Raw genomic sequence first — 24774 nt, 5'->3', positions numbered from 1 at the left:
TATATATATATATATATATATATATATATATATATATATATATATATATATATATATATATATATATACATACAGTGTATATATTTTTTTTTTTATCAATATGGTACAAAGCTATCCTATTCTATATACTATAGCTTTCCTATAGCTCAAACAGTAGAGCATGGCGCTAGCAACGCCAAGGTCATGGGTTCAATTCCCAGGGAAAGCAAGAATTGACAAAATGTAAAATGTGTACCTTGAATGCAATGTAAGTCGCTTTGGATAAAAGCGTCTGCCAAATGCATAAATGTAAATGTAAATGTATTCAAATCAATGTGATCTATTAGTAAATCAACGAGTTAGGTCAAAAGTAATCTAAAAGTAATCAGATTACATTACCTTAGATGTTTAACAGATTACATTACTAACTACGATTTTGTCATGTCATTTGTAATTAATCTAGAGTAGAAATTACATAAAAAGTTCATAACTTTGCATGTGATGCAATTAAATCCTCTGACATTGTTAATAGACAGACGGAAAACTAGCTTATTTTCTAATCAAGAATTGACAAAAATGTAAGATGTGTACCTTGAATGCAATGTAAGTCGCTTTGGATAAAAGCGTCTGCCAAATGCATAAATGTAAATGTAAAATGTAATCAAAAGCTTATTTCCAAAAGTCCACCAGGACAAAAATGGCCATAGCTGAAGATGCATCCTTACAGATTTCACATAAATCATCACAACACATCAAAACATGCATCGTCTGTGACTTTCTCCAGTCTATTTTCAACAAAAGCAGCTCTAAAGATCAGAATTTTGGGCTCATGTTCTTTTGAGACCTTCTAAATAAGACGTATAAATGGGATGATGGTACGACCACGCTCTGGACACAAAAGAGAGGGAGAGGAGAAAGAAAGGAGAGTGGGTCGCCGCCGTTTTTTCCTCCTTGTGCTTTTGAGAAGCGCAGGTTAAAAAGCAGCCTCTTTCATTGTGCCTCTCTGGGCCTAAAACAGTCCGGTTATTGTGGCGCCAAGTGAAAGGCTAGTGTGGCATTTATCTGAGAGACAAGAGGAGGGGGCAATGAAAGGAGGCCGAGCACAAAACACACTTGGAATAAAGAAATATAACAAGAGAAAGGGAATAAAAGATGTTAGTGAAGGGCCCCTTTGCGAAAAAAGCTGCACAAAAAACCTTCCGCCACCCCCTTCAGGCAAAGAAAGACAAAGGCGAAAGACATTAAAATGTGCTGTTTTCTAAGCCTGGCACACTTTTATGTCCAATCTTGATTTAAATGGACCATTTTCATTTTGTTTTATATAAGTGTACGTGTGCGTGTGTCCGTGCAGCGATGCATTAGGCGTTGTTATCCGAAGGTACGGATCATAACGTCACCAGCTCCAGAAGGCTCTGCGTCTTGCTGGCACGTCCTTGAATGTATACGGGTCTTTGAAAGGAGTTAGGGGTCTTTTGAGAAAAGATGGTGCATCTGTGGGGTTGTCATGGCGACCAGATCAGGCCGTTTTGTGCTACGGGGAACACAACAGGTAATTCTAAGCAACCGCAGGTCACAGACTCAAGGCCGAAGTGAAGATCTGTTGGGAAGCAGCGGGTGCTGAGGATAAACTCGTAGTCTTTTAAAACCTACTTAAAACCACAACCGGAATGATTTAGGACATTCCACTGCCCCAAAACAACATCTTAAACTCACCCTCATGTCACCCTCTTAAACCCGTGGAATACAAAAGGAGATATTCTGCACAATGTTCAAGCTGTCAAGGTCCAAAAAAAAATGGCAAAAAAACACCATGTTCGAAATCTTTGCGTAATCGTCCAGTGTGTTACTGCCAATATAATTTACAGTTTCAGTGTAAATCATATACCAATTTTTTTCAGGGTGTGAGAAATGGCATAGTTACCGAGTTTTTGAAGCTCCAAAAAAGTAAGTCCGTCATAAAAGTAAGCCATTTGACACCAGTGGGTTAATAAATGCCTTCTGAAGAGGAGTGATGGGTTTTTGTAAGAAACATAACATATCTACATTTAAAACTTAATAAACTACTACTAATCACGGGCTTCCAGCAACGGCCGTATGTGCGTCCACGAGAGAGTCGAGTCAAAGACTATAGATATAGAAAGACAGTTCACTCCTATTACTAATGAATGGGCGAAACTACAACGTGTAATATGGCAGAATAGTCCCGCCTTCTAAAGTATATAGATATTAGGGCTGAACGATATATCGTTATCGTATCTATATCTAGATATGAACTTTCAAGATATTACTATCGAAAAAAGCAACAATATAGATTTCCCCTCTCCGCGCTCGCCCTGCATACAACTCTGGCACTCACAACAAACATCAGTTTTACGAGTGCCCTTGAACGCACCACTAAAGCCAGCGCGCACACACTACCAGGGACATGGGAACTATATTGTGAGAGGGGGGGGCGGCGTTTCCATGGTGACGCGTCATTGCTTGTCACGTGACACACCGCAGCAGCAACAGCGCTGAATGAATGATGATCTGCTTTTATGTCATTTTTTCCTTTTTTATTCAGAATATTCACAAATGTGTTAGCTATGGCATGAAATATCTGATATTCCGATTGTCAAATACATGCAAGTGGAAGTATATTTTTGTTTAAACACCTTTATAACGATGGCGTTAGTTGAGCTGTATGCGCAATGGGCGCCGCCGTGTTAGTTTGTGCCGCAGACGCAGTTCAGAGAATCGGATCTGTTGGATTTACAACCTCTATGTTTACAACACGTGAATTCATCCACTTTTCCCGAAATACTTAAAAGTAAGTGGCTGGTGAACTGGGAATAGAATAGAGTAAACATTGAAGTTACTTACACAATGTGTATCTGATATGAATAAAACGTGTCGAATTATAATGGAAAGGATTATTATTACCTCTTCCATAGACATCAGTGTGTATTTTACAAACTCTAAATGTATTGTTTTTTTAGTACTTATGTGAATTTATATGTTTGAAACCTAAAATAAACAGTATGTGGTTGAAAACACTGAAAAGTTGTGCTATATGACAGCTCTGAGCGCGCCTGTCTCTGGCTAAATTCAACATTTGAATTTAGCAGTTGATCATGTGATGCACTTGATCATACGCTCCAGGGACCAGCCTAGACTGATTACACCTGTGTAATCGTACGTGCGAAAGGCTTAAAAACAATACATTTTCTGACACAAATTTTTTAAATGTAGGCTTAAATTTTCACAGAACACGTAGTCATATCGTATTGTATCGATATCGAGATATCTGGCATGAAAATCGAGATATGAAATTTTGTCCATATCGTTCAGCCCTAATAGATATAGAAAGAAGGTTCACTCCTATTACTAATGAATGGACGAAACTACAACGCGTAATATGGCAGAATAGTCCCGCCTTCTAAAGTAAAAGAGCCCATCGCTGATTGGTAAAGTCATTGCATCACTGCAGCTGCTGTTAGAAGCTCCGGTTCCCATAGAAACCCAAGACTCTTGTTTAGGACTGCACGTGCAAATTACCTCATCTAGCCTGAAAAATAAGCCTTTTTAACGCTATTTGAGCATAAGAAACAACATTTATGGGACAGTCATGTTAAATTTTGTTGTTGATTTGAAATATGTTATTTAATTGTGAGTTCGGCAAGCAGTTATTAAGATTCCCCCATTCAAACAGACAGGACTTGGTATGCCCGAAATAGCTGCCAGGAGGCGTTGCAAATATGGCCGCCGACACCGAGTGAACAGACTTCCCTTAAAAGGGACTTTGGTCAAGTTCCATCGGAAGGGTGACCCCTGACCCGACATATGACGTAGGGTGTAGCGGAATCCTCCAACATTTCTCTTTAAAACTTCTCGTTTTATACTTCTAATTCATGCTCTATCCTCTGTGCTTCCATGTTCGTCAATTGACCTATCGGTAAGCCCCTCCCCTCGAACGCAGATGAGCCAATAGCAGTTGAGTATCAGTTGCGCTGGGACCGGAACTCGGACATCTTTAGGTGTCGGCGCCATAGAGATGCATTGGAAAATCCGAAGCTCTCATCGGTTTGATGGTGTTTATGCTACAAAAATGCTAAAATGTCGTGCCTGAGGTACTGTAACACTGACTCCAGGGATCCTGGGAGGATTTTCTGTTTGTCATACTCTCGTTAAGTTACGATTAAAGTCCCTGCTAACATACAAACCGAATTAACTAACTGTTCTCACGTCATGTAACACTGTAGGTCAAAAACACGAAGGTCTACATTTCAGTGCCTCTCCATATTAAACTGGTTATATGTAAATTAATTTCATTTTAGATATGTTTAAGGTCTACATTATCTGTCCTACTAAGGAGGACTCGTATTTTGATGGGTATTATTGTCTCCGGGTAACGAAAGGAAGAGCTTGCACGCAGTTTATCTGAGTTGTTTTGCAGATACAAAGTTTACCAGTTATTAACTGCACCCTCGAAAAGGCATAAGGTCTGTGTATGTTTGTTTACTGTTAGTTGTATGAGTGTTTTTGTGTAATTTGCTGTGTATGTTAATGGTAATGCAGCGGAGAGAGATAGTTTGTGAATGAGACGTTAATGCGCACTTCTTAGGCTTTGTTTGTTCAGCTCTTACGATGATTTTTTTGGAGTGAATAACGATGCAATAAACTTGATAAACCATCAGTTAAGTTTGGCCATCATTCGGACAGGATATGCGCTACATTCTGTGTCCAAAAACATCTTGGGATAAGATTTTCACACTGACAGTTGTACATTGTAAGATATAGCAACTCCGTTTGTTTGTTCGAGTTAGCAACAGTAACTAAGGGGGGCGGGGCTTACCGATAGGTCAATTCTCATCTAAGCTTGCGCTACACCTACGTCATACGTCGGGTCAGAGGTCACCCGTGATTATAGTTTATAAAGCTTTAAATATGGATATTTTTCTTGCAGAAACCCATTGCTTCACTCCAGAAGGTATTTATTAAAGGTCCCATGGCATGAAATTTTCATTTTATGAGGTATTTCAACATTAATATGAGTTCCCCTAGCCTGAATATTGTCCCCAAGTGGATAGAAATGTTGATCGGTGTAAACCCGAGTTCTGGCTGTCTCTCTCTGCCTTTGAGAAAATGACAGGCCAGACTAGCCAATCCTGAAGCCTCCTGGTTTGACGTCCAAGCAGGCACGGTTTCCTCCCTTTCCCCCGCCCAGAGAATCTGCCACGCCCATGCAAACACTCGAGATCATTAACGTTACTTGTGAACGAGTGAACTGGCAGTTTCTCAGTGTTTGGATGTACAAATGAAAACAGAAGTCTTTCTTCAGTTCCTTCTGATCTGTGATCATTGATTTCTGATGTGTAGCTAATTATTTATTATTCGTGCACACGCTGCGGCTTCTCTCTCTCCCGACAGAACGGTGTTTTCGTGTTTTCTATCTTGTGAGTCAGTGTTTTGTACGTCCTCGTCGCGTCTATCTGTTCTAAAATGTGCATACAGTCTTTTCTGTTTAACATCAGCAGTAACATCTTTAGAGATAAACCTCACACACGCCGAAGCTCGGCCTTCAACATCCCCGACCCCCAGTACTGCATCTGGCCCACAGCGGAGGCACCAAACGCGGCGTGAGATTAAGCAGAAGGGGGGTAAGCGTGAGGGTATCTGGGCTAGGCTAGCCAGCTTTCCCCACAATAAACTGGATTACATTCGATTACTGCTGTTGTGTCTTTGTTTGCGCTGTGTAAGTTACTCAATGCGCATCACTGACGCTATTCATATGATTGGAACATATCTAGAAATAATGCTTTAATCAAACTTACTAACTCGTTCATCTCGCTGTAATGGTACATTGCATGTGTTACAAAGTTGGTAGAATAATGATGAAGAGGACTCGGTGTGACTGGGACTCGTGTTTATTCAGAACTCTCAGATACAAACACAATAAACTCGCGCTGACAGACAACGCTCTCATAACTCAGTAGTTACTATAAATAACTTTGTTAGCAATCGCTCCGTCTCCGTGATGTCCTGTTCGCGAACGAATCATTCTTTTGAATCGGTTCTTTTTAGTGAACCGAACCAGTTCACCAAATCGGACTGAATCGTTCTAAACGGTTCGCGTCTCGAGTCAGCGCTGATCCATAATTTACTAACTTTCTGACATGAGTGACAGCCCCTCTGACTAGAAATAAACTAATAACCTGAAGTATATTCTAGTAACTACAACAGTTCACCCTGAACTGAGACATGCTGAGAGAACTGATGTGAAGTGAACACAGGTCCATCTGTCTCTGGCAGACTCGTGCCTGCTCGTGCCTCGTTAAACCACGCCCCCTCCGCTCATTTAAAATGCAAAGATGTCAGCCAATCACAACAGTGGGCGTTTTTCCTGAAGTCTCACAGCAGACACGCCTCTTGAAGCAGGGCAGTCAGCCACAGGGCAAACAGCAGTATAGAAAAAATGCCTTTTATTTCTAAATTATGACATTTTATGATGTAAAAATCATACTAACAATATAAGTACACCTCAGGAAACACTATAAAATAATAGAAAAATGCCATGCCATGGGACCTTTAACACACTGAAATCATATGGATTCCCCAAGTTAATATTTTATGAAGTATACTTAAAGGCGCGATGTTACGCGTTTTTTAGGCCAAATTTTTTGTCAAGTCGAATCATGATTCGGATCGCGTGTCAAACCGCCAAACTGCTGAAATTTGGCGATCCAAACAGCTCATTCAACTCACTGATTCATAACGCTTCGAAGCTTCATGAGGCCGTGTTTTGAAATCGTCATCACTATATAAGTCGTTATTTAGGGGGTTTTTTGCGCACAAAAACTATTCTCGCCGATTCATAAAGTTATTTTAGTACCACTTTAGTGAGATGGACTTTGTAACGACGTCTTTAGTACCTTTTAAGGGTCTTGAGAGTGAACCGTGCCATTGTGCCAATGGAGGCCATTCAGAGCCATCAGATTTCAACTAAAATATCTTCATTTGTGTTCTGAAGATGAACGGAGGTCTTACGGGTGTCGAACGACATGAGGGTAAGTAATTAATGACAGACTTTTTCATTTTTGGGTGAACTAACCCTTTAATCAACACTTGAATGTGGGTAAGTTTCATAAAAAGCAACATTTTAAACAAAAAGCTGAGAAAAATTGCATTTTAGCGATGATCAAAACATAGATGGAGTAGATCGAGTCCATCAACACCCCAAAAACTTCACTGTCGTTTAACCTTCTTATTTTTAGTAGCACACTTCTTTTTCGTATGGATTTCATACTTTACTTTTATGACGGATGCATGCGCTTTTTGAAACTTCAAAAACTTGGTCACCATTCAATGCCATTACAAAGCTGGGCAGAACCAGAATTTTATTTAATATAACAATTGTGTTCGGCTGAAAGAAGAAAAACATATATACCTAGGATGGCTTGAGGACGAGTAAATAATGGGATAACTATTCTTTAAAATGTTCCTCACACAAAACTATGGTAAACATGAGGGTAAGTAGCCTAAATAACAGAAGAAGCTTCATTTTTGCACAAATTACTTAAAATTAAAATAGTAAAAAATGATTTTTCAAGGGTTTGTTTCAGTCTTTCTACTTCAGAATTTCATGTTTAACTAATATCGTTACTTGCTGTTTCTTTGTAAATATTTGTGAAATTTACTAGAAATTTCTGAATGAAAATTAAATGTTTTCATCATAGAACAAATGAATCTGAATAAGGCAGAATCTCTTTGCCATAGTACCACCTGGCGGTACATTCAGATGGGGCAGATAGCAGAGCTCCACCGCTCAACGCGAGGACCCAGACCGGAAAGGAAGACGAAACCTTCACCTCTCAGGACATCCTGAGACCCCGTGCCTCCCTCCCTCCCCACCCCACCCCGCCAGCCACTTCACCGGCACAGGACGGAGCACGTGGGCTCCTGCTGTCAAAAACAGGATACACACTCACCACACGGCTGAGAAACAACGGCTAATAAAGAAACAAGTGTGGGAGAAGGAGGCATGATGGAGGAAGACCAAAAGGATATGATGGAATTGCAGAATGATTTGGGATGTTATGAAAGCAAAAACCCAGAATTATGCCAATAGAGGGATTCAACCGCCTTGATCAGGATGAACATAAAATTTACTTATGCTTTTAAGAAGTTTGACACAACGTCCCCCACTAATCATATGTTCATTCAGCGACCTTACTATTGAGAGCAAAAAAACTTAATTCTGTCGATTTGGCCATTCACGTATACCATAACAAAATGTCTTCATCAGCATTTAGCTCACTGGAACACTAATCTCTACAACGGTAACTTTAAATGCCACATTATCTTCAGAAATATGAATCAGAAGTTAGTCAGAGCGTGTGTACGGCGTCCCCTGGCCACGGATTTGAGACAAGTGTCGAATTTTCTCATTCAATTGCCTGCTGCTGCTGTTACAAGCTTGTTTCCGCCACTGAATAAAAAATAAAAAAGGTGACTTTTTATCTCACAATACTAACTTTTTAAAACTCACAAATGCAGGTTATGAAGCCAGAATCGACTGATATTCGACTGAATTCTGTTGTAAAGTCAGAATTGTGAGATAAAGTCGTCTTTTTTCCTCAGAATTGGATCTCTCTGTGAGATAAAACGTGTTTTTTTATTCCATGGCTGAAACAAGCTTGCTTTTAGAGGGAAAAGCTGTCCATAACTGCTGGTCTAGGATCAGTTTGCGAAACTGGTGTTCTGAGCAGTGAAGTACTGGGTTCTGGGTTCTGCAGCAAATCCTCTCATATAATAAGTAATTATGTAAATAATAGATTCATTGTGCACAGTTTTGGGAAGGCAAATGTAATAGGTTACAGATTACAAGTTACCCTATTTAAAATGTAATAAGTAGTGTAACTATTTCAAGTACTTTATTAAAGTAATGTAACTGATTACATTTCTCATTTCCAGCAATGGAACATATTTTTATCACTTACCATGTTGGCAAGTCTTAGACAAGTTGTAGCCTAAAGCTTTCACTGGCAATGTGGATTGATGTAATCGGTAGATGTGGTGCGCCACAAATACAATCAAGAGAAACAATAAATCAATAGCAGCAGAATTGCATTGCTTTCCTAAACGGCCTTTAAAGGAATAGTTGATGGACCCCATTGACTTCCATAGTATGTTTTCCCCTACGGTGTCAATGGTCCTTCAACGGTCTAGTTCCCCATATTCTTCTAAATATCTTTTTTGTGTTCAACAGAAGAAAGAAACTCATACAGGTTTGAAACAACTTGAGGATGAGTAAATGATGCCAGAATTTTCATTTTTGCGTGAACTATCCCTTTAAATGGCGGGAGGCATCATGCACATCAAAAACAGGCAAAGCAACAAATTAATATTCTTTAACATATCCTATCTTTTTACAGAAAATATTCAGATGTAACCCCCTTTGTAATCATTATTAACTGTAATTTAATTACTCTGTAAATGTAACAACAAATGTGTGCATCAACTCACTGATTATAGCAGAACTTTGTGAGATTGCAATGAAGATGTAGAACTGCTTTTTAATTATAATAAAATGAGCGCCCTTTGCAAGCTTTCAGCCATGCCAAATCCTGCATATGCGTGCTTTTCTGACCAAATTAACAGTGGTTTGTGGGTGTGTAGACGTTTTAATAACAAATAATGGATCATTTATGCTTGGATGTGTAGGTTGTGCAGTGACGCGTATCTTGAAGCTAGTTCAAAGAAATATATTTAAATGTTTTAAAGGGGGAAGTGCGTATATTCTAATGTTGATTCACCCGCTTATAGAAAATTTACATTTTGTTTTTGGCTTTGTTTTAATATTGAACTTGGTCTATTTCAGTTATATTAGGCTAATATGGGATGTTAAGGTTTTGGTGAATGCCTGTTTCTCAGAAAAATGTGCCCCCTATGAAAAAACGATGTTCTGAAAGGATTTTCACCCGAAAATTAACATTTTATCTTTATTTTTTCACCCTTGTGATGCCTTTTCTGCAGTTTTTGGAGCTTGACAGATTGTCAAAAATTCACCATAGGGTTTGGAAAGAAGACAACATTTCCTTTTTGGTTAGCCATTACTTTAAATCAACTCCAAAAGCATCCCAGCAAGCAATAGCCGTCATTTCACTGTCTCGGTTAACTATAGACTCGATATAGTCCAGCTATGAGTAACCCACTTCAAGCAAAAAGAACCTTGAATTTGGTTATATATCGTTTTTGCCAAAATAACTCGCGAGATGTATGATATTCCATCATGTAAGCAAAGTCAACAGTGAATACAAGGTGTTTGGTTTCATTTCTTTGACAATTTTCTAATTGTCTATTCTTGGGCTGTGGTTTATAAAATGTTCAGCCTTGTTTAAGCCTAGACATCAGGGCTGTGTTTGGACGGCTATTAGACGTCTTTTAAACGCAAAATTGCTTGCTGGAATGCGTTGCATTTTCTCAGCGTCAAAAAAAAAACTGAATTAACCTGAAATAACAGTCAAAAAATGGTTCCGTGACTGGGCCAAACACAACCAAACTCCAATCGTGAAAGCAAACGACGCCGAGTGAACGGCAGAGCAAATGCAACACGGGAAGGAGCGACTGGAAAAAGTGTCTCTGCTACCAAATGTTGAGCTTGTATTTTAAAAGCCACATCTGTACGCAGTATCACACTTTCTGATAACATCTCAGAGATGCTCTGTCTTACACAGAGGCGAGAAATACACACACTCCTACTTACATAAACACACAACACCCGCACAAACCTAGCTATATTTTTGAACCGTGCAAACTTTAATATAATCACGTTATTTAAGTCAGCAGTGAAATTAAGCACTTTTCTCTAGTGACATACAATATTTCAGCCTGATATTGCCCTGACGCTCCCTAGTCGCTCTTCCAAATACAAACTTTCAAGAAAGTGTAAACTTTAACATTTAAAACTGATTGTGATTCAGCTGATATTTGTCAGCTCATAGGTACAGTGACATAAATTGACAGCTTTTTTGGCAAAGGCATTTCCTGTCCCCCCACACTTTCACTACATTAAATAGGTTTCTCTGTAAGCCACGATACATTTCTGCGATTCTACGTTAGTGATGAGTCAACTGGGTATCTGAGGAGGAACTAAAAATGTTTTTTCTCTTTCACAGAAGAGCTCAGGTGTCAGACGACATTATTAAAAATGTATATCTAAGAATCTGACATGATAGTGTTTGGCATCTTAGCAATGAAAAAAAATCTACATCTACATGTAAAACGAACAATAATGGTTTCATCTGTTTGAATAAGTTCCTCTGAATTAATAAAAAAAGATATGATTGAGGGAGGAATATTAGTTATCTCTCCATTTACCACAAATTATGCACATGCAGAAAACAACATAAAAATATAGTATTTTTCATGCAGGATGTTTATTGAAATGCAAAACGGTCCATAATCTGAACTCTTAATATATAAAAAAAAGAGTCATAAAGACATCAAACTGTATTTTGAGCCAATAAAAGGGCTCTCTCAGATCACAAATTACAACACATCTAAGATTTTAAAGGGATAGTTCACCCAAAAATGTACTTTTACTTATCATTTCCTCACCCTCATGTTGTTCCAAACCTTTCTTCTGTTGAAACTCTTGAAAGAAACTCATGTTTGGAACAACTTGAGGGTGAGTAAATGACAAAATTTTCATTATTGGGTGAACTATCCCTTTAACCAACCACCTTGAAAACCTCAAAATGACTGTTATGTCAGTCAAGTTAACCAGTGTAGGCTAATCTGTGGGCTGTTTGTTTTGAGCATTAATTAATGTATAACAATCTTTGATTAATTTGTAAAGAAACAAATCATGAGGCTACGGTAGTTTATTAAAATATCAACCCGCAGGAACACTACGCTGTGTTTTCGAAGTTCAGAGCAGTTCATGCAAATGACTGCGGGATTATTTCCTGGTCACATTCATTACGACTGAAAGCGCCCTTACTGTGTTAGAACGACAGTTTATCCGACAGAGAAAGAGCACAGCCAGACATTTGTGTTTTTACACATGACAAACAAGCAAATTAAGCCCACACAAATCTGTTGACAATATTTGCACTGACGTTATTATTCAGATGAATGTAAATGATTAAACTGAATAGCATAGTTTATATTAACTGGGGCCTTTTTGTATGTTTCTCGTGTAAATAACATCCATTTCGATTTGAATTAGAAATATTAAAAGTGTTTTAAACGTTTAGAAAAAATATATATACAGTTGTATGCGATTTAAAGGAATAGAATGATTTAGTGGTACTTCGAAATTGTCGTTTTGAATGATGTACTGGATCCATGGGAATCTTTCTATTACCTCAACAAGATTCGAACAGTGAATACATGTTTGCTTTTCCTCGACTCTTTTCAATTTTTGCTTCATTCAACATAATTCTCCCCCCAATTTAAACAATTATACTTTAAGGGCAATAAATCCACCCTGCCCTGCAATTTGCCCCTGAAACTTTTATGTGAAAACCTTTGTTTAAGCTCACACCCAAACCAGCATATTCAGTCCAAATCAAAGTCATGTTCAAGCTTGCATCACATGAACGTTCACCTTTTGTAACTTTTTAGTAAACCTCAGAACTTGGGGCCGAACAATCACACATTACAAAAGTCCAGCCACAGCATGAGGGATCAAACCTGTTTGGGTAGTTACTCAACTCAAAAATATCACATTTAAAATGTACAGCTTAATATATGATATTATAATATATTATATTAAGCTTCAAATATAATATATTAAGCTTCAAATATAATATAATATTATATTATTTAATTAATATAATAATAATACATGCAATATGACTAGGTTGACAATTTTATAATTAATATAATATAATAATAATAATACATACAATATGACTAGGTTGACAATTTTAATTTAAAAAAAAATTAATTGTATCTGGCACAAAATAATGCTGCAGCATAAATGTGCCCCCAAAATTAAATAAATATGCAAAGAAAAAATATTGCTTTACCATTGTTAAAATATTGTTTATAATACGCAATATCACTAAAAGCACTAAAGAGCAATTAAAAATAAAAATGTGTAAAAGCATGCAAAACTTAAATGCAAAACAACTGAACACAAAGCACGCAAAGTTGCATAGCAAGTCTTACCTAAAGTGGCTGAGTTCACCGTTATGACAAAAGACAGAGAGTGATGCTCGTTTTGATGGGCGGCTGTCAGATTGATGAAACTTTCTCTGTTCTAATGTTCTAATGGAGGCCTGTCTAATTTCCGTTGTGGGTCTGAGCTCATCTCGTGGTAAAGAGAGAGGGTAGGTGGAACAAAAACTGGAGGTTTGGGAACATGTAGGCGAAGAGTGAAAGTCTAATGGCACTTTCCAGTTGACACCTCTCACGTGCGGAAAGCGATTTTACCATTTCGGACAAGACAACTTGCCATTAGGGATTATTTATAGGTTTCTTTTTATGTTTTCAAGCGCTAAAGACTACACAAACGTGTAAATGTGAAAGACGCAGCAACAAAACATGCACATTTTTAGAACTTCTGGCATTTGCATTGCTTAGAAACAGTGATTGAAAGTAAATACAAAACTAAGATAAGATAAAGCAACCTGAACATTAAACGTCATCAACAAAATAATCAAAGTTTTACAGATAAAACTCCATTCCACATTTCTACACGGAGCCATTTGACAGCACTCAAAGCGTGAAGATGATTTGATGGACAGCCGCGAGGATCGAACGCATTTATCAGCGCGAGCTTCTTTGGCCTGCTCTGTTTGATTTCATTGATGTTGTGGCGAGCCCTGAAAAAAATCCCTTAACAAGCTATTGTTGTCTCATTCTCATCAAACCCCGGCTCAATAGGACACGTGAAACAATGCAGACCCGTACAGAAGAGGTCAAAGTTTGACTAACAGAAAGAAAAGACTTTTGTTCATTCGCCTGTCCTAGCTAAACTCTCTCTACCCTATGGGAAATCATGTCACGAGGTTGTCCGTCCATCAATAATGCAAAGGCTTCAGCAGGACGACTTTTCAAACTTCATATTTATACTTCACAGTTCAGTCTGCACTGTGTGACTGACTTCATTTGGCTCAAACGCTGACAAACGTGGCATAGGCAGCAGGGGTTACATTTAATGGAATCATCCGGCTGAGTGAGAATATGACGACAACAAATGCAATGGTGAATTATGTCAGCTTGACATAGAAATTAGTAAATGACTGATGATCATTATTAATTGGACAATGTTTGGCCACTATCTAACAACATTCATTTGGACAATTAACAGAATTGCGTACATAAATTGGAAAATGCCAACAGATTGGATAAACTTAATTTGAGTGACTCACAAGTAAATATTGCATATAAAGTAAAGTTCTTCCCATAAAATTTGTGTTACAATAACACCCATAATCTAGGTATCGATCACTGGAAAACCCCTAGCAGTTGACCACTAAAAGGGCTCAGATGCATTTTCAGCATGTTTGCCATCTAAAGTGCTGCAATTTGAAAATGACTGTCAGATAAGAGTTTCTATAAATCAGCTTGTGAAGTGATCTGGGCTCAAGACTTTGCAGAGACCGGATGTATAGACCCGCTGACAGCTAAACAGAACCACCACTGGTTTCCTGACCTCTCAAACGGAGTACAAATATACAAAGAGACGGATAAGAATGGAGGTGAAACAGAGATGGACGCAAAGAAGGAAAATAAGGCATAGCGTAAACATAAGATGGATAGAAGCGAGGGGGGGAAGCAAAAGGTCAGAGACTCCCTGCTGACCGGCAGCTTTGTGTGGAGTCAGCCACTGTGAAGCCAAACACTCGCGACCACTTTGCCAACTTCCCCTTTAATGATCTGCGAACATGCCCGTCACAATGCACTCAGGTGCTGGATGTTCTTGGCGGGATACAGACGGGATATGCTGCCTGCACCGGCACGACAGGCTTATTTAACCTTGCACGCACAAACGGGAGACAATAAAATGTCTACTTAGACCTCATTATCAAAGTTTTACACCTATTCAGCGATTGAGCCACAGTTGGTCTGCCCTGAGGAGCTTTGCTTTCTGGTTATTCCGGAAGGCTGATATTCTTCAACAGAGAGAGATCAACAGAAAATCTGTCAGCACTCTCGGCTGCCTGAATAGCAACTCTTAACAGGTGCCCAAATAAAAAAAGACAAGAAAAAAAAATGACAAGCAGATGCAATAAAAACAAAGTGGAGTAAAATCCATTGAAATCAGATACAGTTGATGTACAGTGATAGACCAGGCCACTTATCAGCTGATTATTATTCCTATAAAATAAGCAAATGTATATTTGTATATATATATATATATATATATATATATATATAAATAATCAAATTGTAAAAAATATATACAACAACTAAATAAATAAAATTAAATATTAAATTAATTATTATAAAACATTAAATAATTATATATATATATATATAATTATTTAATGTTTTATAATAATTAATTTAATATTTAATTTTATTTATTTAGTTGTTGTATATATTTTTTACAATTTGATTATTTATATATATATATATATATCATAAGATAGGTGGTCATGTAATTTCATAGACAACTGTATCATGTATAATAACATTGGCCAGCTGTTATTTACATAATCACAATCTGCCACTGAAAGGCCCATATCGGTCAACCACTACTAATGTGAGCTGCAAATTTCTTTAATTTGCATCATTAGGGGCTAAAAAGAACTTATAAGTTATTGGTTAATTGTATATGCACTTTTAAGCAAATGAATCACTATTCACTATTAGACCCATTCATTACTATTCAGTTCAATTTCATATTTAAATGATCAAACAATCCAAAACAAAACCATCTGAGAAGAGTAAAACAGTGTGTAGAAGGTTATAGTGTGATATCGCCTCAACGTGAGATAAAACAAATATATTTGTAAACGCTTGCTTGCATAGGAAATGCATTCAAAACCCGTTTCATTTCCTATATTCAACCAAACGCGTAGAAGTTTGTCAAATTGAGCAGGAACTTCACTGAAACAAACCGACTTGTTATCGTTCAATTATTTGCTGTAATGCCATTAAAATGAAATAGATTTTCAGCTCACATTATTAATAATTCAGCCTACGCACTGAAAGCAGGTTGTCATTTCCATATGCACACAGACATGCGGTCCTGACACACACCACAGGACAGATTCAGGTGGAGAAACACGCAGAAATATTAGTCAAAGTGAGGTTTGTTTACTCCGCACGAGCCCGCAGGTTCTGGGACATTTTGACCTCGCGGATGCGTGAGGAAACTCTCGGTAATTCAAGTAGAGGCTAAATTGTCACAATTCTCGTCCCGGTGATCGACCTCTGTTAGTTTTTATACATCTCGCTACAAGCAGACACAAACGTGTGGATCGTGGCAAACACTCGTGCGTAAAGTTTCAAACAAAGCGCCATTTGTCCCACTTACCAACTCCGAGAGAACTGTGCGCTGCGCTTCGCGCTCCCCAAACTTTATTCCTCCAGTCTTTCCGTAGTCTCTGGGCCCGCAGAATCGATAACGCCGCATGCAAAATGTGGTTTCCCCTCGCGTCAATGAATAATACGCCTCTGTCTATCAACGGCTCACAGCAAAACCTGAGACTCCAAGCGCACAGCTGATGAATACGTCGCACTCTCTCCGATCCAGCCTCCCTTCACTCCACACTGACTTTCTGGTGTTCAGTTTCCAACATTCTCAGTCCTGCTGCCTGTCATTCACCTCCCTCTTAAAGGGAAAGCTCTTCTCTCTGGGTTTCCCTTGGTCGAAGGAAAAATGCTGGATTCCTTGAAGGGGGAAAGGGAGATGCTCAGTACCTGCTGTTTCAAGTTCAGCTTTAATGTCATTTGATCCTTAACGTAGCTTTAATGCACACAATAACGAACATATCCACACATGTGGGAGGAAAAAAATAATAATACCATGCATGTATATATATATGCCTATATATGGCTTTTTTAGACATGAGACTGAGCAACTGATCATTTTTGGTGAATTTTAAATGCTAACTTTAAATGCTAAATGTATTGATGTATGCTGTCACTGTGTCATCTAAATAATTGAGAGGAAAAACTTATTTCTGAATTAATTAATAATATGTGGGGAAAAAAACTTTTTTATTTATTTTTAAAACAAGTGTGAAATATGTTATGGCACAAAAGCATAATATGGCTGTAGGCCTACATGATTTGGAACTTTAGTGCTTTTTTGTCGGTTTTATGGTTTGCAATGACATAAGAATGATTAATAGATAATTTTCTTGGTGAATTGACTTTAAATGCTAAATTTATTGATGTATGTTGTCTTTTATCTAAAGAATTGAGAGAAAATATTTCATTAGTTCAAAAAATTAATTCTGAAAATCAAAAAAGCTTTAATATATATATATATATATATATATATATATATATATATATATATATATATATATATATATATATTTTTTTTTTTTTTTTTTTTCACAAGTATGAAATGTGTTATGACACAAAACCATAATATGGCTGTACATGATCTGAACTTTATTGCTGCTTTTTTTTTGTCAGTTTTCAAGCCAAAAGTAACTAGTTTTTATGGTTTGAGAGTGATTGATTGATCATTTTCTTGGTGAATTGACACTTTAAATGTTACATTTATTGATGTATGTTGTGTGTCATGTAAAGAATTGAGGGGGGAAACATTTAATTAGTTCAAAAAAGTATATTATGTGGGGAAAAATGTACTTATTTTGTGTGGAATGTGTTATGACAGAAAAAAAGTGGAATGCCATATCCATGCCTGCCAAAGCTGTAAATCCTGACACGTAATACTTAAACATTTTGAGCAAACCCTCAATTAAGACCTTTCCAACAGCAGCGTCATTGTAGTAAAGTTCTCCGTAACGAGGGGCTCCATCACAGTCACCCCACTTGTGACATTTGCACTGGGGCCCGTTAGCCAATCTGAATGACCGGGGTCCTTCAAAGCGCCCCAGACCTGCGTTTTTATGTCTCTTTCTGTCTCTTTTTCCCTCCAGAGCACGCACAACTAGCCATCGCAGCGCAGGGGTGAGAGCGCAAAGCCGATGTGCCATTTCTAATCCCCTCTGTTCCTGCCTTTGTGTAGTGGCCCAGCAGGAAGTAGGAGCTGGGCAGACAACAATTAACAAAAGAGCTGTGAAGAATACAATTAGCCATCAATAGGAAACCACAGGCCTTTGTGCCTGTTTCCATGGAGATGCTTGACTACCACTATTCCAGGATTACAGAACCTCCCCCCCCCCTCCACAACACCACCACTTCTTCTGTGTTTTTTTTCCACTCCGTCTTTCTTTAACCCTCTCCATCCTTCTTTTCTTCCTCTGCCTTTTATATCCACCTCTCTTTCTTTATTTCCATGTCACTCTCTTGTCACTAAGTAACTCTGGGGGCTTTAGACGAACGCTCGCACCTTTGTTCTGCTCTGAGCTTTTCAGGTCTTCTACCTTTGTGTCCCCCGCTGGGCTGAGGTGAAGGTGGCGACTTTTTTTTCATTACTCTCTCCCATTTTCTTCATTTGTCCAAAGGATTACCCAGAATGAAGCTTTGTAAGGGGTTGAGAAAGACCTGAGCTGATGAACGCCGCCTCAGTGTTCTAGCCCTTCTGAAAAGGGTTCATGAAAAATAAGTCTTTATTGTCCATCTGGGCACTATACGCTTCGGCATGGACCCTGCACCCTTTGTCCTGGAGTCCATAGTGTTTATTAGTGATTCACGCTGTTGTTTATCAAAGATAATGCGTTTTTTGTTCTAAAAACCTGTTACAAAGATACCATTTTCGATGTTGGAACAGTAACTGAAATGTTCCTGAAATGTTCTTCTAGTGTTTCATTTATGAATCGGAGCACATTTTCATGGGACTATCATTCAGCATTTAAATTGAACCCAACTGTTTATTTTAAAACAGTTTACAAAGATATTATTCTGCTCAAGTGTTATGAATAAGGCCCTTAATGTTTAAAGATCCCCTGTGGTAAAAAAAATTTTTTTTATATGTCTGTGGTGTTTTAATATGCTTTAAGGGAACACACCAACTTTTTTTGGGACTTTAGATTATTCACCGTGTCCCCCAGAGTTAGATAAGTCCATACATACCATTCTCATCTCCGTGCCATAACTCTGTCTGACGCACCCACCGCTAGCCTAGCTTAGCACAAAGACTGGAGGTAAACGGCTCCAGCTAGCCTCCTGCTCAATAAGTGACAAAATAACACCAACATTTTCCTATTTACATGTTGTGATGTGTACAGTTACATCATGTACTAAGACCGTCGGAAAATGAAAAGTTGCGATTTATGAACTATACTGTGTAATCAAGGAACTTTGCTGCCGTACCATGGGTGCAGCGGCGCAATGAGCCATATCAGTCTAGAAAATCGCAACTTTTAATTTTCCTTCGGCCTTAGTACACAATGTAACTATACACATCACAACATGTAAATATGAAAATGTTGGCGTTATTTTGTCACTTATTGAGCAGTAGGCTAGCTGGAGCTATTTACCTCCAGTCTTTGTGCTAAGCTAGGCTAGCGGTGGGTGCGTCAGACAGAGTTATGGCACACACGGAGATGAGAATGGTATGTTTGGACTTATCTAACTCTGGGGGATACAGTGAATAGGCTAAAGTCCCAAAAAGTCGGCGTGTTCCTTTAAGACAAACCATGTGCAAATTCATTAGTCAACACCATTGCTGAGTAGCCTAGAAATCTAGGCGCACCCTAGCGTCAGCAAATCTAATTTGCAGCCAGGGCGTCTAGCAACTCTCCGTTGGCTTGCGAGCTGGAAAAAACAAACTCTGGTCAGGCCAATCACATCATGTATAGAGTCGGTGGGCGGGCTTAACATAATGACGGCAGAGTTGAGGCGGCTCCGTGTCGTAAACAAAGAAGCTGGCGAACAGCGGTCTTTCGAATCGGCTTTGGCCGCGACTCTGGAAGACTTTGAGTTAAGCTTTTCTTTGAGAAAAGAACAAAGAACGGCACTGAAGTCATTCTTAAGAAAGAAATATGTGTTCTGAGTTTTGCCGACCATATACGGCGAAAGTTTATTCTCTCAACTAGCTCCACTTCACCTTCTTCATTGATCTGGTTGGTTGTAGCGCTATCCTATTGAGTGCAGAGGGAATTTGAAAGACAACCGTTTATCCCGCCCCTCGGATTGAGCCCTGCCAATGGCGAGTTCCCAGACCTAACATCTTCATGTGGGTCTGGCTTGTCAGGCTAATTGCTGAGTCTCAAAAACATGGTTTGAAATCGCTGGTGTTTCTGACATCACAAACTACCTTATAACCAATCACGTTGATAACGCAGTTAGCTAAAGGCTAATCATATAAATTATTGCTATGTGTCCGACGTTGTAGAGAGCGATATACCAACTTGTAGAAGAGCCTGTATGAGTGAGTGGAGGTGGGGCTCGTTTTCATATTCATGGATCCACATATATACTAAATGAAGCAAGGGTGTATAGAGTTACATTCAAGCTATTTTAAGGCATCATTTTTTTCACAGGAATTTTGTTTTGAAATATGTAATTTTCATGATCAAAGAGGAATTTTAAGGGATAAAATTATTGACTATGGGGGGCTTTAAAATGGTTCAAGCAATGTTGCACTAAGAACTTGAGAATTCTTATTAAAAGATCATAAAGATTTTCCATATGTATTATTTTAAGAACATTTGTTTTTAATAGTTGCACAACTTTTAGGACAGAAAAAATACTCTAAGAAAGTACTTGCATTTCACGAGTTCACACTTACATCAAATTAAATAGAATAAAGATTATGTGTATTTGGCGTGCTGTCCAGGGGAGGGCTCCGGGCTCAAAATATTGGCCCGAACCCAGAGTATCCCCCCGTGATAGAGATAGTCTAGAACTAGACTTTATTATATTTTGGGTTGTGTTGACGTCTAATAAGAGTTTATTCAAATCAAAGTGAGGAGATGGGGTGGTGGAGGGATGCTAAAATAAAAACGGTCAACGAAAGAAGATAAATCTGCTGTATATATACACACCTCTTATCGTTGATTAAATTGATTAGCTTAATGTGCTCCACTCGTGTTTAATTAGGTTTAATTATCTGAACGTGCTCCACTTGTGTTTAATTAGGTTTAATTATCTGCACGTGCTCCTCCCGAAATGTATTAATAAAACATCACTTTAATGACACTATACTGTAGATTATAACATACTCTTAGATCGACTACAAAATTACACTGATATTCAGGGACAGGAATTAATGTGGGTTAGATCATACCTATCAGACTGTTAACATTTTGTTTAAACGGTGGGAAATCTAAGATAATGTCAGTAAATTATGGAGTGCCACAAGGCTCTGTGTTAGGCCCTCTGTTATTTTCAACATATATATGCTGCCACTTTGATAATATTCTAAGAAGACATTTTTCCACTCTTTCCACTGTTTTGCCAATGGTACTCAGTTATATATTTCATCACGACCAGATGAAATCTCTAAATTATCCAAGCTCACAGAGTGTGTTAAAGATATTAAATATTGGATGACCAGTCATTTTCCTCTATTAAATTCAGATAAGACTGAGGTATTACTTATTGGACCAAAAACTTGCACACAGAATCTCTTAGAATACAATTTGCATTTAGAAGAGTTACTCAATGTTACATCATCCTCGCAATCACCTTCTCGCATTTCATTTATGAATCAGAACAAAATTCTGCTAAAATGATTCATCATTCAGCATTTAAAGGGGTGATGAACTGGGAAATCAACTTTCCCTTGAGCCATTGATATATAAAAGTTCATGGTGATATAAGAATATCCTGTAAGTTTCAGAGCTGAAAACGTTAACCCTTATTAACCCTTGTTAGTCAAAGAAAATCTTTTATTGACACCAGGCCTAGAAAATGAGAGATCTAAGAATATGTCGACCACTGTCGTCACAGGACGCCTCAACAGACAAATATATACGTCTGATTCTGTAGCCCCGCCCACCGACTCGTGGAGCTAAACGGCGCGTGTGTACGCATAGCGGTTATTCACTGATCGGGCCGACCAAGCGTGTGTGTGTGTGTGTACGGTTCGCGGTTATATTCACATCGGGCCCGTTCAATACAAAAATAACATTCCAATCAATCGTGGGTGGATGAGAGATGAATCATTATGTTTGTTTGATGAGCCCTGTGAGCGTTTCCCCAGACGATTCCCACATGTACTGAGGGGAGCTGAAGCACATTAAATATGCAAATCTTATCCAATCCAAGCCGTGGGCGTTTACTTCCAAGTCTTCAGTGCACGGTGCAGAGAGCCGATGGGCGTGCCCATCAAAACCGAGCGTTTTTCAGAGAGCCTCAAAACCAAGACAGAAAATAGCCTATTACTTATTCATTATGATGTTTTTGAATGTAAAAACCACACAAACGTCATATGTTGACCTCAGACAACAGTATAAAAAAAGCCAGTTCATGACACCTTTAAACTGAACCCAGATGTTTATTTTAAACAGATTACAAAGAAATTCATTCCAACAGAGTTTTATGAATAAGGCCCCTAACATTCAACAATGTTGCACTAAGAACGTGACGTAAACAGAACGTAAACATTTTTATGTTTTATTTGTTTCTAACAGTTGCACAACCTCTAGGACAGAAAAAGTACTAGAATGTAAAACTTCAGTTTAAAGCCCCACTGAAGTGCCTTGAAAGCATTATTCAATGTGTTGACACAATTTCCACTAAAACAGGAAGACATGGCGGGACATATCAAACAGCTCCTCCCCTTTTTTTAAAACAGCCAATAGCATTTCGCCGCAGTTTCCTCAAATGGCATTCTGTGCAGAATTCCAATTGTCCGAAACGTTTTGTGGTCTGCGTCGACTTGCACATATGATCTGCTCTGTGCTATTGTGTCTCAGGACCGGAGCAGACTGCGTTTACAGCCTTTTCACACCCGGACGATTTTCACACGCGTTTATCGCCGGCGTTTAACGCCTTGTGACTAAACAAAGGGCGCCAATGTGAGTGTGCACACACCAACGCGCAAAACACCAGGTGTAAAAGCATCATTTAAAAAAAAAAACGCCTTGGTTTCGTTTTTTTGTTTTGACGCGTCGCGTTAAAAACTGGCCGAGCAATGAGATCGGTGCTTTTGTTCACATGCCTGGAGCTGCTGAAACTACAGTAAAACACGACTTGGTGGTGCTCAAGCACAAAACGGTGTTGCCGAGCACACATTGATATGACGAAGAAGTAGTAACTAGACATTGAGCTGCTAATGCTGCTTGCCAGTTAGCAAAAAGTGTGTGAATGGTTTTGGCCATAGACATATTATGCACGTGAATACTGTCTCTCTTCTTCTGCGTGACAAGCGAGTGTCAGAAGCGTAAGCACCACCTTGTGTACCGGGAGCACATCTACTGAATTTGCACGTTCACTCTGCGCATCGCCAGTTAAAATCGATTGTGTGTGAACACTCAAGACGCGCCGAGAAAAGTCTGGCAATAAGCACGCGCGATATTCGTCCAGGTCTGTACAGGCCTTAACATGAAACCAGACTTAATTTGCCGCAATGGCAAGCATATTTATACTGTCTGAATCGTTCCCTATCCCCCATATAGTGCACTATGTGCCATTCGCCATGTAGAAAACAGTAAATGTGTGAACAATTGACCGATTTAAGCCGCAGCTTCAGCGTCTGTTTAAAATGCAGGGGTCGGGACGCTTCAGATTCCAGAGAGCATTTGATTGGACAGAAATTCCATATTGGTGGAAGTGAGAGACTGTAAGTTTTGAATGCTTATATCTTCTAAACGTGTCATTGTTTTGGAGCACACTAGCTTATAGATTGTTAGATGTTGCCTCTGGCTTGGCGTGCTCAGTTGGGGACACTAAATTTTTCAACTAAACATCGAAATACATCTAAATAATAAACTAAATTAACCATTTAAACTAAATTACTGATCAAATTATTGATCTAAAGCCCACACTGTCACTGTATGATACTTGAAATTTTTCCAGAATGGCTATACAGCTGAATAAAATTATGCTGCATTATTTTCCTGTTTAACACTGTAAAGCTGCTTTGAAACAATCTACATTGTTAAAAGCGCTATATAAATAAAGTTGACTTGACTTGACTTGATAGATAACATATTCATACTAATTTTGATTTCATGGGGACTAATGACGTTTAGTATCTCTATCGCCCCCATGAGGTTTATTACAGCCACAATAACGCAACAATGAATGTTAAATGTGAAGGGTGTCATTTCTGCACCACCAAATAATGAAGAAGTAAAGAAAAATGACAATATAATGATTGTTTCTAGACAGGTGTCCCATACAGACCGGGATGCTCAAACAAACACAGCAGTGTTTCAGTGTTTTGAAGGAATCAACCTATGAATGGTTTGCTTGTGTACTCGCACAGAGTATGCTTCTGGCCGTTGTTGCAACGTTCCCCATGAGCTGCGAATGTCAGGACAGGCCTTTGTGCATCAAAAGCCCGGCGAACCCAAACACTACGTCTTGCAAGCATTTCTGCAGAACCGTGGCATTTACAAATGCAAATGACTCCATAGAATGAAGACGTTAATTCAGTCTTTTGGAACACGACCAAACGTTCTTAAGACCCCTTGTCTCCATTATAACAGAGCCTGCCTGTCAGGCCTGCAAGAATCACTCGGTATTCTCCGCGCTACACACTACGCCAATTAGGCAATCATTGTGACTAATAAGAATAATCTCACATTGTGGTTGCAAAAA

General features: G+C 38.6%; 1 protein-coding gene across 9 annotated transcripts in view; it reads right to left on the bottom strand.

The window, feature by feature from the left end:
• sox13 (SRY-box transcription factor 13) overlaps window positions 1-16731 on the bottom strand; it is a gene marked incomplete at its 5' end in the record, with an annotated part of 42422 nt that extends 25691 nt beyond the window's left edge. For 3 of the 9 annotated variants that reach the window (XR_013818563.1, XM_079844408.1, XM_079844410.1), the window contains one exon: window positions 16457-16694. Of the gene's footprint in view, window positions 1-13137; window positions 13160-16456 lie in introns of those variants that run through there. The other 6 variants (XR_013818561.1, XR_013818562.1, XM_079844406.1 and 3 more) reach the window with 4 other exon arrangements.
• Window positions 16732-24774: the final 8043 nt, after the last annotated feature.

This window comes from Gobio gobio, assembly GCF_949357685.1.
Source record: "Gobio gobio genome assembly, chromosome: 19".
NCBI classification, from domain to species: Eukaryota; Metazoa; Chordata; class Actinopteri; order Cypriniformes; family Gobionidae; genus Gobio; species Gobio gobio.
The sequence above is the reverse complement of the archived record's forward strand: the minus strand, read 5'-3'. Positions and strand labels throughout refer to the sequence as shown.